The sequence below is a fragment of the Lagenorhynchus albirostris genome, chromosome 3 (assembly GCF_949774975.1).
Source record: "Lagenorhynchus albirostris chromosome 3, mLagAlb1.1, whole genome shotgun sequence".
Classification (NCBI taxonomy): domain Eukaryota; kingdom Metazoa; phylum Chordata; class Mammalia; order Artiodactyla; family Delphinidae; genus Lagenorhynchus; species Lagenorhynchus albirostris.
Genome location: NC_083097.1, coordinates 119,177,255 through 119,192,606, shown reverse-complemented (window position 1 = coordinate 119,192,606; position 15,352 = coordinate 119,177,255). Strand labels below are relative to the sequence as shown.

The 15,352-nt window shown below is 41.5% G+C and overlaps 1 protein-coding gene across 13 annotated transcripts in view; it reads right to left on the bottom strand.

The window, feature by feature from the left end:
- ARHGAP26 (Rho GTPase activating protein 26) overlaps window positions 1–15,352 on the bottom strand; it is a 543,304-nt gene that overhangs the window by 351,396 nt on the left and 176,556 nt on the right. The gene's annotated exons all lie outside the window — the stretch shown is intronic.

Below are 15,352 nucleotides of genomic sequence, written 5' to 3'. Positions count from 1 at the left end.
ATCCTCAGGTGTTTTCTCCTCATCAGCTGCTAACTGGTCTAACATCCCCAAGTCCTCCTTTGTCTATGACCAGGCACAAGACTCAAAAAGGTCTCCATACCACTCAATATGACTCCACTCACTTCCGTGGACTTCATAAAATCCTGCAGCTTTTGTGAGATTTACAATTTCCCTGTGCCCTGCTTTTGAATATTTATCTGCCATTCAGAGTGAGACCAGGACACAGACAAGATGTCTCACAACAAACAAAAGTATGAAAGAAGGAGGACAATGGGTTAAGCTGTGACTAATTTTATTGCTGGTCTGTCATCAGTGAATGTTTTCAATGAATCGTAACCTCTGCTTCCATAGGTAAGCTCCTAACTTCAGGGACTCACATAATGAAAACACAGACAAATACCCCTACCCGCATAATTGTGCCTAAAGCCGTGCCTAGCTTCATTATGTAGTGTGGGTTTAAGCATTCCCAACGAATCCTCAGTTGTCTTCTACAGTAATAAGTACAAGAAGCCCTCCAGAGACTGTTCTAAACAAATAACTGGGCTGGCTGGATTCCACTCCTTGCCAAAGCCAGGATTCTGGCATTCCGAGTGAGCCAAGCCGAGGAAGCAGCAAGCTTTACTAGGATCCACTGAGTATGCTGCATGGTGCACGGGGACAGCCTGAGACGTGTCCTGGCCAGAGAGACAGGCTTCGAGGACACTAACATCTGGAACCGGTCATCGTCTACTTCCACTCTCCCTTTTAGAGGCCTACGGAGTGTTTAGCGTTACTAACCTAAACAAGGTTCCTGACACAAAACACTGCAAGATGTCTTCTTCAGTCATTCCTTGGACAGCTTCCCCCACAGGGTCAAACGAGGACATGCTATTCTACAATGTGTGGTGCTGGAGATTTGAACCTGGGCGTTTGCAGAGGATCCATAAATGCCCGTTAATATGATGCCAAAACTTCTTACTTGGATATATTCATTTTTCACATAGTCCACAGTATCCATTGGATTTTTAAAACAGTCTCTCATCTCCCTCCCCTGTTCCAATACCTCCTGTCTACATAATTTCCCTCCAGGCCAATCCCAGTACGTCACTAGGAGTTTATATATAGACCATATTTCCTCAATTCTAGACACTTTTTTTCCCTGAAATTGGAATGCATCTCATAATCCTTGTTTATATTTAATAAAATGTTTCCTTCTTGCTCGCCGAAAGTGATTATTAAACTGACAGTGTGCCTCTGAACTGATGTCATTTCAGCTATATAGGAATTAGCCCTGTATCAAATATATCAGTAAACTGGTAAATTGCATGTTCCTAAACAAACAATAAAAACCCAAAAAGCCTAAGACGGATACTTCAGTGTTCCCATGAGGACACAGGGTGGGCATCAAAACACCTGAAACACAACTGAGCTGATGTCCTATCACCACTGGATACTAGTCAAGTTTCAAGCACTTTCTCAATCTATCCTGAGTGGACTACGTCCCAGATACTGTGCTATTGGAAAAAGTTACTGATCTAGGCAGGAAGACCTGACAAGTTCCTAAGAGGGAGGATACAGAGATCCCAAAGGGAAGACAGTAGGCTGAACCAATAAGGAAGCTGAGTGTGTTTAGGACAGAAAGAAAAGAGACCTGGGGAGAAAACAGGCCCAAATGAATGACTCCAGAAGGGCTGAGGTTGCATAGAGGGTAATTCATCAACTTGTTAGAAAACACAGAGGAGAGGTATCCTTGTGAATTTTCAATTATAAGAACAAAGGGACTCTACCAGAAGCCAGGAAGGTTGATGTAGGGACTCTGACATCAGGAGCAGAGGAAAAAATGCATAGCCTGATCTGAGCTCTACATTGGTGAACATTATAATAAGTCCTCAGAAAAAAATCCCATTTATGGGGCTTAACATTCTTCTACTTCCCAGGAAGAGTGCAATTAACAGATCTTGACTACTGTCTGGTAGTCTGTAATAACCACCCCAAAGTCTAGATGGCCTTTCCCAGAGATGGGCTGCAGAACTAGAACATGTAGTGTTCGCAAAGCCCTTGTAAAAGCCCCTTTGTTTAAAAGACACTTGCTGGCCTTGTACCATGTGTAAAAGGATAGGTGGAAACATGCCCCTCAGGGGTCTGAAGGTTCTGCAGGAATCTCTTATACCAAACTGGGACAGCTTTGTAGCCCCATCCCAGGTGGACAGTTGAAGCTCACCTTCAGGCAGAGGGAATACCTAGTCACAGCACCTTACAGCAAAACTCTTTTGGCTGGTCTCTTGTCAACTGGTACTCCATCATAAGTCCCCCCTCACAAAAAATAAAAAGAGAATTAAAGGACAGTCCTGTCCATATAAGACAGGCTGCCTCAATTTTGGCAAGTCCTGAAATACTGAACTAGCAGGACACAGACAGTGTCCCCCAGGGTCAGGACTTGAAGGGCCAGCCAGTTAGAGAGGGTGGAGGTGGTGAAACCAGCAGGTGCTTGAAATAGGCTGGCAAAAGCTCCCAACTTATGGGAAATGAGGCTCTGAAGCTATGAAACACCACATCCATAAACATTTGGTGCACAGAGACTCTCTTGCGTGGAGGTTTTAAAAACAAAAAAAGTTGTTAAGTTTAAAACAACTAGTCATTGTAGTGCACAGGACTGGAAAAAGGTATGACAAGAGATGGGAAAGGGGAACTATTTATGGCAGGTGTCTACAAGGGCAGGTGTCTAATCTGTTGGCTTGTTAATTAATTCTCTCAATGCCTACATAGTGGCTGTACATACTTGACACCCAATACATGTTCACTGACGTGAACTCCAGAAGCTCAAAATGTTGAAGAGCAGCTTACATCCTCTCATGTGTCAATGAAGGAGAGTGACAGTGGGGAGGGACATCCTGGGTGGTACGGGGTGCTCAGTTTATCAAGTTACACCACAGCACAACTTCAGTGCACTGGCTGGGGCAAGGTGTTAAAAGCTACATCCTCCTCTCCGTGCCATCTGGCTGCTACCATCTTAATAAAAACACACAAGCAAGTACAGTAACTGCCAAGTGCCAATGGGATCTCTATCATAAGTAGGCCTAGGATAAGTTGAACTAAAACAAGGGCAGATTCGCAGACCTTACAATCATGAAGCTGACTTCCTTGGTCAATAACTCAGACTGGCTGTCAATGCCAGAAACACAACACTTTGAAAAAAAACAATGCAACCAAATAAGAAATAACATGCAGAAAAGGAAGAATCACGTTAAGGATTTCTTCTTTGAACTGGGAATAGAAACTGAAAGGAATAGTTGTTCAGGAAAAAGAAAATGCAATGGTGATTCTACTTTTCTTGCAAGCATAACTTTTTCAAGCTATTCAAAAATTAAAAAAAAAAAAAATCACACCACTAGCCTGAGTATAATTGTTAATTGTGGCAGCCACAAAAAGGAAAATGCAAGTACTAACCAAAATGAGGTAAATATCGGTATCAACCTAACACAGAAGCCCAATGGTGTGACTGAAAACTACCCCCCAGTGCATGTGTGTACCCTCTCTCCCTCTGCCTCCGGTTCTCTGCCTGTCACCCTCCCTCCCTCTTTGTTTCTCTCGCACACAAACACACACACACTCACTCTTCAAAGTTCGCCCTTTGTATAACTCATCTATAACAGAAATGTGGTTATATTTTATCTCTGGGCAAGCTCAAAATGCAAGCAGACAGTAGACAAATGCACTTAGCAGTAAAGCCTTCCAAAGTCTCCTTCATGGGCCCAGACCAAACAATATGCCATTCCTTCACTGGGTATTAAGAAGAGAGAGCTGGGACTTCCCTGGCGGTCCAGTAGTTAACACTCAGCACTTCCACTGCCATGGGCCCAGGTTCAATCCCTGGTCAAGGAACTAAGATCCCACAAGCCGTGCAGTGCAGCCAAAAAAAACAGCAACAAAAAGAAAAAAGAGAGAGAGCCCTCCCCCAAATATTTATCCTCATGAAACAACCAGGTCCACGTGAAATGACCAGGTGGCAGTGGACCACAGTGCCCCCTGACAAACTAAGAAACGCTATGAGCGTTTTTCCTTAGCACCTCACATACAGACATCTTGCATGCCACTTCAGAGGATTCACAGACATTACTGTCACACCCCTCCTCTAGTCCATCCTCAGATCCCAGAGTTAGCATCCCTGTTCACCGCATCAGTGGAAGTGACTCAAGTTCTAGCTACCTCCTCACACTTCAAACTTGCCTTCTGTGTCTAATTCCTCTGCTTGTACCAATCCTCTGTGGACTGTGATGAGTACACAGACCAAGTCAACTACATGGTAGATGGAGTTTAGAACAATCTACTGAACAGTCTTCAACCCAGTAAGAATACTGACTAACACACCTACCCAAAGAAATAGCACACATTCCGTTTATGGTGAGAGTGATAATGGCTCTGGTCCTGAGCCCGCTCACACGGAGGAAAGTATTAATCGCTAGGCCTTTGAGCCCTTTGCCAAAAAGACTGGACAGTAGTACACCCTAAGTAGCCCCATCATTCTGTCTGCCAAGATACTTCAGTGGTATCTGGAAATTAAACCTCAGGACATTTCCGTGCTTGCTTAATGTACTGTTGCCATGTTGACATAAATGAACAAAACTGGCCTGACAAATTGAGAATCACATTTTTAGCCCCAAGGTTTTTTGTTTGTTTGCTTTTTAGTATTATTATTTTTGCTTTCTTGCTTTATATCCTATTCCAAACTCTGCTCCAAAAAATAAATAAAAATAAGCACATCATACTTAGGTTTTTATAAATCATTATAGTTCCACTGACTATAACTAACCCAAAAGGCAGTCAGTCTACAGTCGGGATAGATCTTGCAAGTCTCTAGACAATGACCTAATCTATGGGCAGGCATATATAAAATCTAAAAGTCTCTAGAATTCACTTTTAAGTGGACAGCTAATTTTTATAGAATTAATGTGAAACAGTGTGTTATCTCCTCGAGTCTCATAAGTACTATTACTCTCCCCAGTTTACAGTACTGTTACTCTTCCCAGTTTACAGAAGGTTCAGAGATGTTAGGTAAGTGGTTCAAGGGTCCATGGTAGAATCAGGATTCAAATTCAGATTGGCTGACTCCAAAACCCATGCATTTAATACTTTTCCTCCTACCAGTAAAGTGAACTAGGACAGTAGGAATCCACTTGCATACACAGTGAAACCCATTTGTGGAATTACAATAAATGACTATTGCCAGCTTCTCTATTGTACCTTATTATTGCAGGTATGTGTGTACATGCACGCATGTGCATGTGTATATACACACACACGCACACACTTTTGCTTAGGGTATATATTTTTTATGTTATAAATAAAGGGCCAAAGTAAAGAAATCATCTCAGAAAATGGAAGGCTAAGGTCAGCCCTAACCTATCACTCTTAGCTTCTTCAGCATGGCCACAAGGATGCTAGTGGTCACAGGTTCTCCTACAGCATGGCAACCTGACCACTAAAAAACATAGCTCTGAGCATAATTATGCATTCTGCATAAATTAAAGGAAGGCCAGCAGCAAGAAGATACACACACACACAATACATACACAAGTACATGGATATACTAATATTATATATACATATGTGTGTATATCTATCTGTATATAGATAGATAGATACACATATGAATCCTAACTTATTGTTAGTGCTACAGACAGTATACAACAGTTAGAATATTACAAACTTCTCAACCAATTCCAGATCTTTGGTCTCTAATAAGCCTTCTAACCTGAGACTTTCTCTGATTCAGGACACTGACTTCTGCCACATACCAACAATCACTAAGAAATGGAGAAGAACTCCTGAGCAGCACGGAAGTAAATGTAGTTAAATGCAAAGCCTGTGGCTAAAAAGAGGAACACACTCCTGGGTATTCTTTTCTTCATTCATTCATTCATTCATTCAAAAAATATTTATTCAACATGGATTCCCAATCAATATGCTCAGTGATATTTGGCCTGGGGCTCTTCTAGTACTAGAGATATAGGGAAGAACAAGAACACCAAGATCCTTGCCTTCAAGGATTTCTATTTAGAGGGGCCCAATAGTGACCAGAACCCAAGACATTCAACAAATGAATTCAACTGTAGAGTACATAACAGAACCCAGCTCAACTCACCGCCCCCCAGTTAATTCAATGAGTCATGAGTGCTTATTATGCACTCCAACCACTAAGCACTATAGGTAAATAATATTAAAGACAGAAAGACTGTAATCGCTCTCTGCCATAAGTAAGTCAACATCCTCCTGAGATGACAACACACAGAGGTATGAACTAGGTGGAGAAAGTGCCAAAGCCAGGTGTCATAATCCATCCAGATGTCTGGCAGAGCCAACAAGCACTAGGAGAAATATGGCATTCATTTCTGCAAAGTAGTTCCAAGAGGGAAAGTTAAAAAGTACTCCAACATATTTCAACACTAAGCATCCCCTCCCCACAAATAAAAAGACAAAACCAAAAAATCCACGTCCGTTTACGCCAAGAATGTTGATGATTTCCTTAGTCTGGCGGAAGTAAAGCTCTCTTAAGATTTATGGTAAAAGCAAAACTAATTAGCAATGATTAATTATAAGAGGGCATGTTTCTAATCTGAGGAATCTTAGCTCAGCTTCTGGCTCCCCTCACCCTCTTCTCTTTTTGCCTTTAAAAATAGAGGTGAAGATGGGGGGAAACTTGCTTTTCTGGGCATTTGGTCAAGACCACACAGCACGCGGGAGCCATGGCAGCTGGCCGGGGCCTGGCTGGGGCCACTCTCCTTCTGCTCGGCCTTTGGCTGTAACCATTAGACCACACGTCTGTGCTATTTTCCCAATGACCAAAAGGAAACATGTTTAAAACCATATTAGAAAAATGGCTTTACTTTTCGGATTTGTTTACTTGTTCTGGTGTTTTCTTCCAGGATGGTGGGCCAGGATTTTGGGGAACACACCTAAAAAGAATGCAGTCACAATGGTATCATGAGCCTTCCTAACTTGACCACACTGGAGCCCGATTCAGCAAACCCAAAGATAATCTCACAAAAAATGCTTATCTTGTTCCACACCTCACCACAACCTAACTCGCAGACCTCCTAATATTCAAAATGCCTCCAAATTCTTCTTCTGTCCATATATTTCTAAAAAATACCACCCTTGACTTAAATCACTAGGAAATATGACCACTTTCTGGCTTTTAGGGTATAAGAGAAGGCTGCAGAAATAGACCTAAGAACACTTCAATCATTGTTCAAATGAACAAAGTCATTCAAAAAGAAACCTCTCTTTTATTGACTGCCTTTCCTGCAGAAGAAAAAAAAAAATTGAAACTACTCCAACCATAATGTCCACTCCCATGAATCCCTGCCATGATATCTGAAAGAAGGCCAATAGTAATTGGTGTTGCTGTGAGATGCAGGGGGTCCCGCTACGGAATGTCTATTAAGACCATACCTCTGGATGCCTGCTGATGGTAATGTTCCTTTAAAAAGCCAAACCTCTAAACTGTTCCAGGTTAAACGAAACTAAGGAGATGTGACATGGTGGAAACCTGGATTAGAAAAAAATATTTTAGTGGGCCAACTGGCAAAATTTGAGATCTGTGAAACAGATAATAATATTGCATCAATGTTAATTCCCTGGTTTGATAATTATACTGTGGTTATGAAAGATGTAACATTTGGGATACCTGTGTAAAGGGTACTCTGGAATTCTTTGTACTATTTCTGTGATATTTTTATAAGTCTGAAACAATGTTAAAATGAAAAGTTAAAAAAAGCTAACACACAAACACACACACACACACACACACACATACATACAGCCTCTGATAAATTCTTGACTTGCAAAAACATCATCTTGCAGATAGAGGAAACAAAATAGGGAACTTTTAATTTGGCCTTAATTCTGACACAAATGAAAAACTAACTGGCGACAGAAACCTTCAGAGTTAGAGCCTTGCCTATGCCAACCTCTTCAGAGAAGGTCAAGCAGTAGTTAACCTAGGCCACAAAAATGGAGGAAAGGGGCTTCCCTGGTGGCGCAGTGGTTGAGAGTCCACCTGCCGATGCAGGGGACATGGGTTCATGCTCCGGTCCGGGAAGATCCCACGTGCTGCGGAGCGGCTGGGCCCGTGAGCCATGGCCGCTGAGCCTGTGCGTCCAGAGCCTGGGCTCCGCAACGGGAGAGGCCACAACAGTGAGAGGCCCGTGTACCACAAAAAAAAAAAAAAAATGGAGGAAAGAACTACCAGAAAATATGAAATTATGTGTAGCATTAACAAAATAGGGAGAAGGAAGAATAGTGACTGCTCTCTAGAATATAGAGTGGCACGCATCTTCTATCTCTTTTCTATCTCTTCTCAGAGATGGACCCACAGGCAAAAGGGCTGAAAGGGACTCACACACTAGCCAGGTGGAGGGGCACACTATCTCCGGGCTCTTGGCTGACAGCCCTTGTAGCTGTTAGAGACTGCAGCTCCCATGGCTCCTTGAGAAGACAGGAAGATTTTCAACCTGGGAGTTAGATGGGCCTTGTTAGCACCTGGGGGCGTCTGACAGGTTGCTGACCGCTGCTGGAGTACAGAGGTGCAGGCAGCCTGAGGTCCCCATTCAGATCGTGCAGCCTCATGGACCTAGAGAGCAGCAGCTCAGGTGGACCTAAGAAGTACCCTTTACATTCACCACTCTCAACCTGAGCAGCAGGGGTTGGTTGCCAACAAGAATGAAGTGAAAAAGTCCTATCAACCAAGGAAAGGACACCTGAAAAAGTTCGGTTTCTACCATGGGCTTTAGAAAACAGAACTAAGAGAAATGACGGGTGTGATCCCAAGGCCAGAAATTTGAAAAAGAAATACTACTACTACTACTATATATAGCATGAATCATGTGCCACTGTTCTAGGTACTTTACATACATTACTGTATAAAAAAGGAGAAATACGTACGGCTGGGAAACATGAGAAAAGATTTTCAATCCCATTAGTTTTTTTTTTTTTTTTTTTTTTTTTTTTTGCGGTACGCGGGCCTCCCACTGTTGTGGCCTCTCCCGTTGCGGAGCACAGGCTCCAGACGCGCAGGCCCAGCGGCCATGGCTCACGGGCGCAGCCGCTCCGCAGCATGTGAGATCTTCCCGGACCGGGGCATGAATCTGTGTCCCCCGCATCGGCAGGCGGACTCCCAACCACTGCGCCACCAGGGAAGCCCTCCCACTAGTAACTTTGAGAAATGCAAATGAGACAATTCTCCACCATCAGATTGACATACATGTACATACACACAGAGACCCACAATAATACAGTACTGGCAAAGGTGTGGAAAAAATGGGTACCCTCATAAGATGGATCATAATTTAGTACTTTTCTGTGGAGAGAGTAATTTGTCAATATCTATTAAAACATTAAATGTGCATATACCATTCAACCAGCAATTCCATTTGGTAAGTATCCTAGAAAAATGCTCAAATAGGTAGATGGTAGGGCAGTGATCTGAGGCTTGCAGAAAATGCTAAAGACAAGCAAATGGGCCTTTATGTTCTATGTAGACCCAAAAAATGAACAAAGAAGTGAGAATATTAAACAGTGGATCTGTGCAGGTCTATAAAGGTAGGTGGGGAATCACCAAGGAACAGCTTCAGTTTAGAACACATCACACCAAGCCAATACTTTCATTTTCCTTAGGTTCATTCATCTGATTATCTGACAAGTGGATACTAAACACTTATTCTGTGCCAGACACTATGTATAAAAGATATAAAAACCTTTAAAAAAAAAAAAAGTGACAATGGTCTTGTCCTCTGGAAGATGGTTATCCAAGCAAGAGGACCGATAGTAATCAAATAATCACACTAATCAATGTACAACTATAAGCTGGGACAAGGGCTTGGAAGTCAGGAAGAAAGTCTCTCAAAACATCTTTGCAAAGAAATGGAGAAATGGGGTCCATAGACAGCATACAAGGGTCCATGAACTTCAATGGCAGGGGGAAGAAAATAAACCTTTATTTACATTAGCCTCTAACTGAAATTTAGCATTTCCTTCAAATATGAACGTGGGAAACAACCACATTAGCGTTAGCAGTATCTGCAACTTTGTCACCAGTAGAAATCACAGATATTTCATGTTACTGTTGCTGCAGGTAACTTGAAATATCATTTATATAAGTTGTCAGACTGCCCTCATATCTTATTATTTACTGTGTTAATAAAGAAGTATATATTTATTATATCACAAATGGTTTTAATATTTTGATAACTATATTTCTATATTTTTTCCTTTGTAAGCCATATATTTTATACATTTAAAAAATTACTCTGAGAAAGGATCTAGAGGCTTTACCTGATTGCCAGATGCATCCATGGCACAAAAAAAGATTAATGGTCACTCAGCTAAATTCTGGTACAAGTAAGTGGATATGTATCTAAATGAACTATACAATCAAGAAATTCAAATAACTTCAAATCCACCCACACAGTCTCAAGTAACGGAAGCAACATGGTTCGCGAAGGAAAATAACCTCAGTCATCCTCAACCCTTCCCCTTAGTTTTGCCTCTAGTTTTTCAACAAGTATTTACTGAGTGCTTACACTGGGCCAGCCGCTGTGCTCAGCAATGGGGAAACTGCAGCAAACAAATGAAATTTCTGTTAATGTGGCCCTTCCTCATCTTGGTATCCTCATTGTTCATCAAGGTAATTGGTGGACAATCTATAAATGTTTGCTAAATGCTAAAAGAAGAATGCTTAGGACCTGAGTAAGCACCACCAGTGTGTTATTAAAGTGTAAGGTTCAAGCCAAAATCTTCTGGCCACCAACATTTCCATTTCTTAGAAGAGTTTCATCAACTCTCCATCACAAAACAATTTCACCTAACCTCCTCCTCTTTTCTCCCAACTTGTAGCTCAGGTTCCTCAATTAACTATTCTATGATTTTCATGAGAAACTGTTCTTCTAAAGGACATCGAACCAAAGGGAACAAGGAAAGATGTGAATATTACTAAATTTCTTCTAAGACTTGAGCACACTGGTGTGATAGTATAGGTACTGTTATGAATTCTACCTATATAAAAACACTCACATGATTCAAAGATGAAGCTTGCAACCAGCTTCTTAACTCAGTAAGAGAAAAAGAAACACAAACAAGTAACATGGAGGTATAATCCAATTTCCCAGCAGCTTGGGGCTGAGTGGGGGTGGGAGGTGGGGAAATGGAAAGTAAATTAGGAACCTTGCTTTCACACGCTTCATCAGTTCACTCTATGTGACATTACAAAGAGAGCTTTCACAAAACGGGCGGAAGTATCCTTCCAAACCACCCTTCTACTCAGAAAGAAGTGAGACCTGCATCACCACACAGGAGCTTAGCAATTCCACCCACACCTTCCTAACCATCCATACTCCTTGGATTGCTTATTTTACTAAGAAAGGAAAATGTAAGCATCAGCAGTAGAGTGATGAGCTGAGCCTGGCATACAACTGGGATTACAAATTACCAGGCCTGGGCCACATCACGGCAAATGAGGCTAAAGATTACTTCATGCTTGTCCAACTCATAGCCTGAAAGTTCAGACTGACTGCTAAATGAAATTACATTTTCCATGCTAGTGAAAGCAGTCCCTGCCCTGCACTCTGGCGAGCCCGGGCAAGGCGGGTAAGTAAACTCTGTGTTTAAATGAGCCAAGTAATTTAGAAACGAAGCTAGAAAGAGAATCCAGGTATCCCTGCCCCTGCTCTCCAAAAAGATAATAGTAAGAACTAACTTTTAAAGAGCACTTCACCATGTAGAGGCCTTGTGCTAAGCACTTTACCTATAGGTTGGTCCTTACAAAACAATCTTATAGAAAGATACTATTATCATCACCATTTTGTAGGCAAAGAAACACACTCAGAGGGACCAGGTCATTTTCCAGTGTTAGAGAGCTATTAGTGGTGAATAGGAATTTAAAGCCAGGCTGCCTGAGCCCACATTCTTAACCACCATGACATTCTGCCTCTGACCACGGGATCTCATCTGAACGGTCATCAATCTTATTTTTTCCTTTAAAAAACAGCTCACTCTTTTGGATATCAGGTGCAGACTGTAAGATGTAATGCAACTGCCCATTTATTCTATGAGTTCTTTAAGAACTCACGGACTGGAACTTGGGCTTAGCAGAGAAAGGTTGAGAGAAGGGCACACTTTGCTCAGTCTCAAAGTCCACAAGGACTAAAATGGAAGATTTCTTTAAAATGGAGGTGAGCAGTAGGAAGCCATGCTGTCTTGTCCACTTGCTAGAGGAGTGGTTTTTCCTTAGTCTCCCCGTTTTTCCCTTCTTCCATAGCAGCAGCCACAACAGAGGAGCTCCACTTAAAAAGGATGGGTAGATGCCATCAACTACGACTTCCTAATAATCCAGCAGTGCATAGGTTGTAGTAAAAAGAGCACAGAGCTGGAAGCTAGGAGACCTGGATAACTGACCCAAGATCAACCACTGACTGGCCTTTTTAGGTAGTGTTCCCGCTTATATAAATAAGGGCGTGATACTGGCCTGGCTGTGGGCTTCATTCTGCTGCACAGTTAGGAGGTTGAGCCATATGAATTCGCCAATATCTGGCCATTTTTGACTTACAAAAGTGGCAATTTCATAGCTGCAAACGAATATATGTATTTACACACAATCTCTGATGCTACACCACCTGTTTCTTCCCTCTTAATTTAATTCCACATACTTCTGGCATCTGCCAACTTTCTAACTTTCTGGATGTCAAAAGAGATTCAAGTACTGGCTCAAAGTGGAGAAATATTTAATTTTACTAAAGAATCTTTGGGTGTGAAGGAAGACTAATACCTCTAAAATAAGGAGGTAAGAGAAGCACTTCCAGACACACACCACTAATCACAGCTGCGGGAATATGTGGGAACACAGTTTAAAGATTAGAGTGGTCCAGGTTCTGAGACTCCAGGTTACCCTATTAGTCCCAATGACATGCTGAGTCATCTTTCCATATGGGGGAGAGAGAATAATAAATACATCAGGTTGGGTGTATACGTGTTGGTAATGTCCGTAGACTGGTACTGATTCTAATCTGCTTGTTTAATTTAGTGAACATGCTATGAGCAATATAAAAAAAGAAAAGGAGAGAACTTCAGTTATAAGGAGCCAAGAGAAAGGAAATTTGCTGTCTCTAAAATTTCTCCTGGTTGCAGTATTTATGCAGCTTGAACTAAGGTTCTGTGTCCCATTTAATATGGAAAGTCTATTCTCAAGCCTGAGACAGTAGCCACAGAATATTAAAATGAAAGCTTATGTGGCTGGAATGGTGACTCTATAGCTTGTCAGCCCAGATTTAGTAGAAAGTGAAGAAAATCCAGCAGAATCATTTCAACATCTGTAGGCCTTTTTTCTTTTCTTACCCTACTGCACTAGCTACGACTTCAAGTACCATGCTGAATAAGAGTGGTAAGAGTGGACATCTTTGCCTGGTTCCCATTCTTAGGGAGAAAGCACCTAGTCTTTCACCATGAAGTATGATGTTCAGGGTAAACTTGTGGTTTTCACTCCTGGCCAAGTATCAAAGAAAAAGCTCTCTGAACTGAAAATTTAATGGAGTATAGATATCAGAGCTGGGAGAAACTGTGTCATTTTTGTCTACCTCATGTCTACTGCCCTTCCTCACATAACAATACTTTGATTTCTCCTCAGGGGAAGCCAACCTTCCTCCACCGTTCATACAGTTCTAGTGCAGTGGGCGGGTGAGTCACATCTGGTCAATTCACCTATCCCATCCTCTAGTCCAAGTATTTAGTCCACTAAAATTCAAATATGGGACTTCTTTGGAATTATTAGGCAAAGCTCTCTTTCTACTATACTTAGAGACCAGGGATATCAGGCCATGACTGAAATTTGGCCTTCTACCGGTTTTTATAAATAAAGTTTTATTGAAATGCAGCCACACTCATTCATTTACATATTGTCTGTGGTTGCTTTCGAGCTACAAGAGCAAAGCTGAATAGCTGCCATGGTGTCTATGCAGCCCCCAAAGCTTAAACTACTTACTATCTGGCCCATTACAGAAAAAGTTTCCTGGCTCCTGTTCTTGATAATAAGATGTAAGCCTGGAACAGTTAGGAAGCATATCACCACTACATAGAAAGAACCTCTTGGAAATGAAGCCAACACAAAAGAAGAAACCAACTCCAAATATTATGGAAGCCCCTGGATTCAGATGGGCCAGAACTACTATACCCCAATATTTTTCAGTTATGTAAGCCAATGACTCCAGCTTTTTCTCAGACAAATTTGAATTGGGTTTCCTTCATTTGAATTCGAATTCATCACATGGATCAAAACCATAATGCTCATTATAGAAACATGACTCTAATTTCTTCCTCTATTACATATCCATCAATAATATAAAGACATTTGACTTTTCTTTAGACTAGAATGTCACTGGGTGCTAAAAACTGTAATTTATTTAACAATTAACTAAAACATTGTAAAATCAACTGATTTGGGGTTCATTTATGGTTTTTTTTCCAACCAACCATCCTGAGGTGTTATTGAACAATGCAAGAACAAAAAGGGTGGAAACCAAGATTACCAATGGCTCCAAAAAAAAAAAAAAAAAAAAGGAAATAAAATACCCAACACTTAATAATCAATCACAGAACAACCGAGCTATAAGTATAAAAACAAAAGATAGGTGCTGCCATTAACATCTCCCTGAAGTAAGGGAAATACTCTAAGATCAGCTAGAGAAAGAGGTTTCTGCTCCCTTACCAAAGCCAAAACTCCCAAGGGGACAGCTTTAACTAATTAGGGAGATGGTGATTAAAGCCGGAGCTGCTAATTGTCTGGGTATATACCTCCGGTAATGCTCCCTAGAGGCTCTCAGCAATGGGAGACAAAATCAGGCCTAATATTCCTGCCAATTATACTGTCATCACATTTCTGTATTTCTCTCTGTCTTTAGGAAACTTAAAAGCACACGGAGGTGTGGTTTTCAATGCAAACTCTATGTTGCTAAGAGGAAATAAATTTATATTATGTTTAGAAAACAATTATTTGTGCTTAAACTTGTTTTAATGTGCACATTCTGGAGCAAGGAGATGTCTCTCTCAACAGCACACTTTCCATCTGCAGAGGCCAGATGTTAATCTACGGGAAACTAAGGTGGTTAGTAAGAAAACCAAGCATATGCAGACAGAAAGCAAATATCAAGTGGTGGGAGAGGGAGGTGGGGAGGCTTAAAACGCAGTGAGTGGAGCAGTTTTAGAACTCCAGCTTATCGGAGGGAACACACACACACACACACACACACACACACACACACACACACACACACACACACAAGTGGGTTTTTCACTCATATGAAGAATAGTATGCCCTGAAAGGATTTTT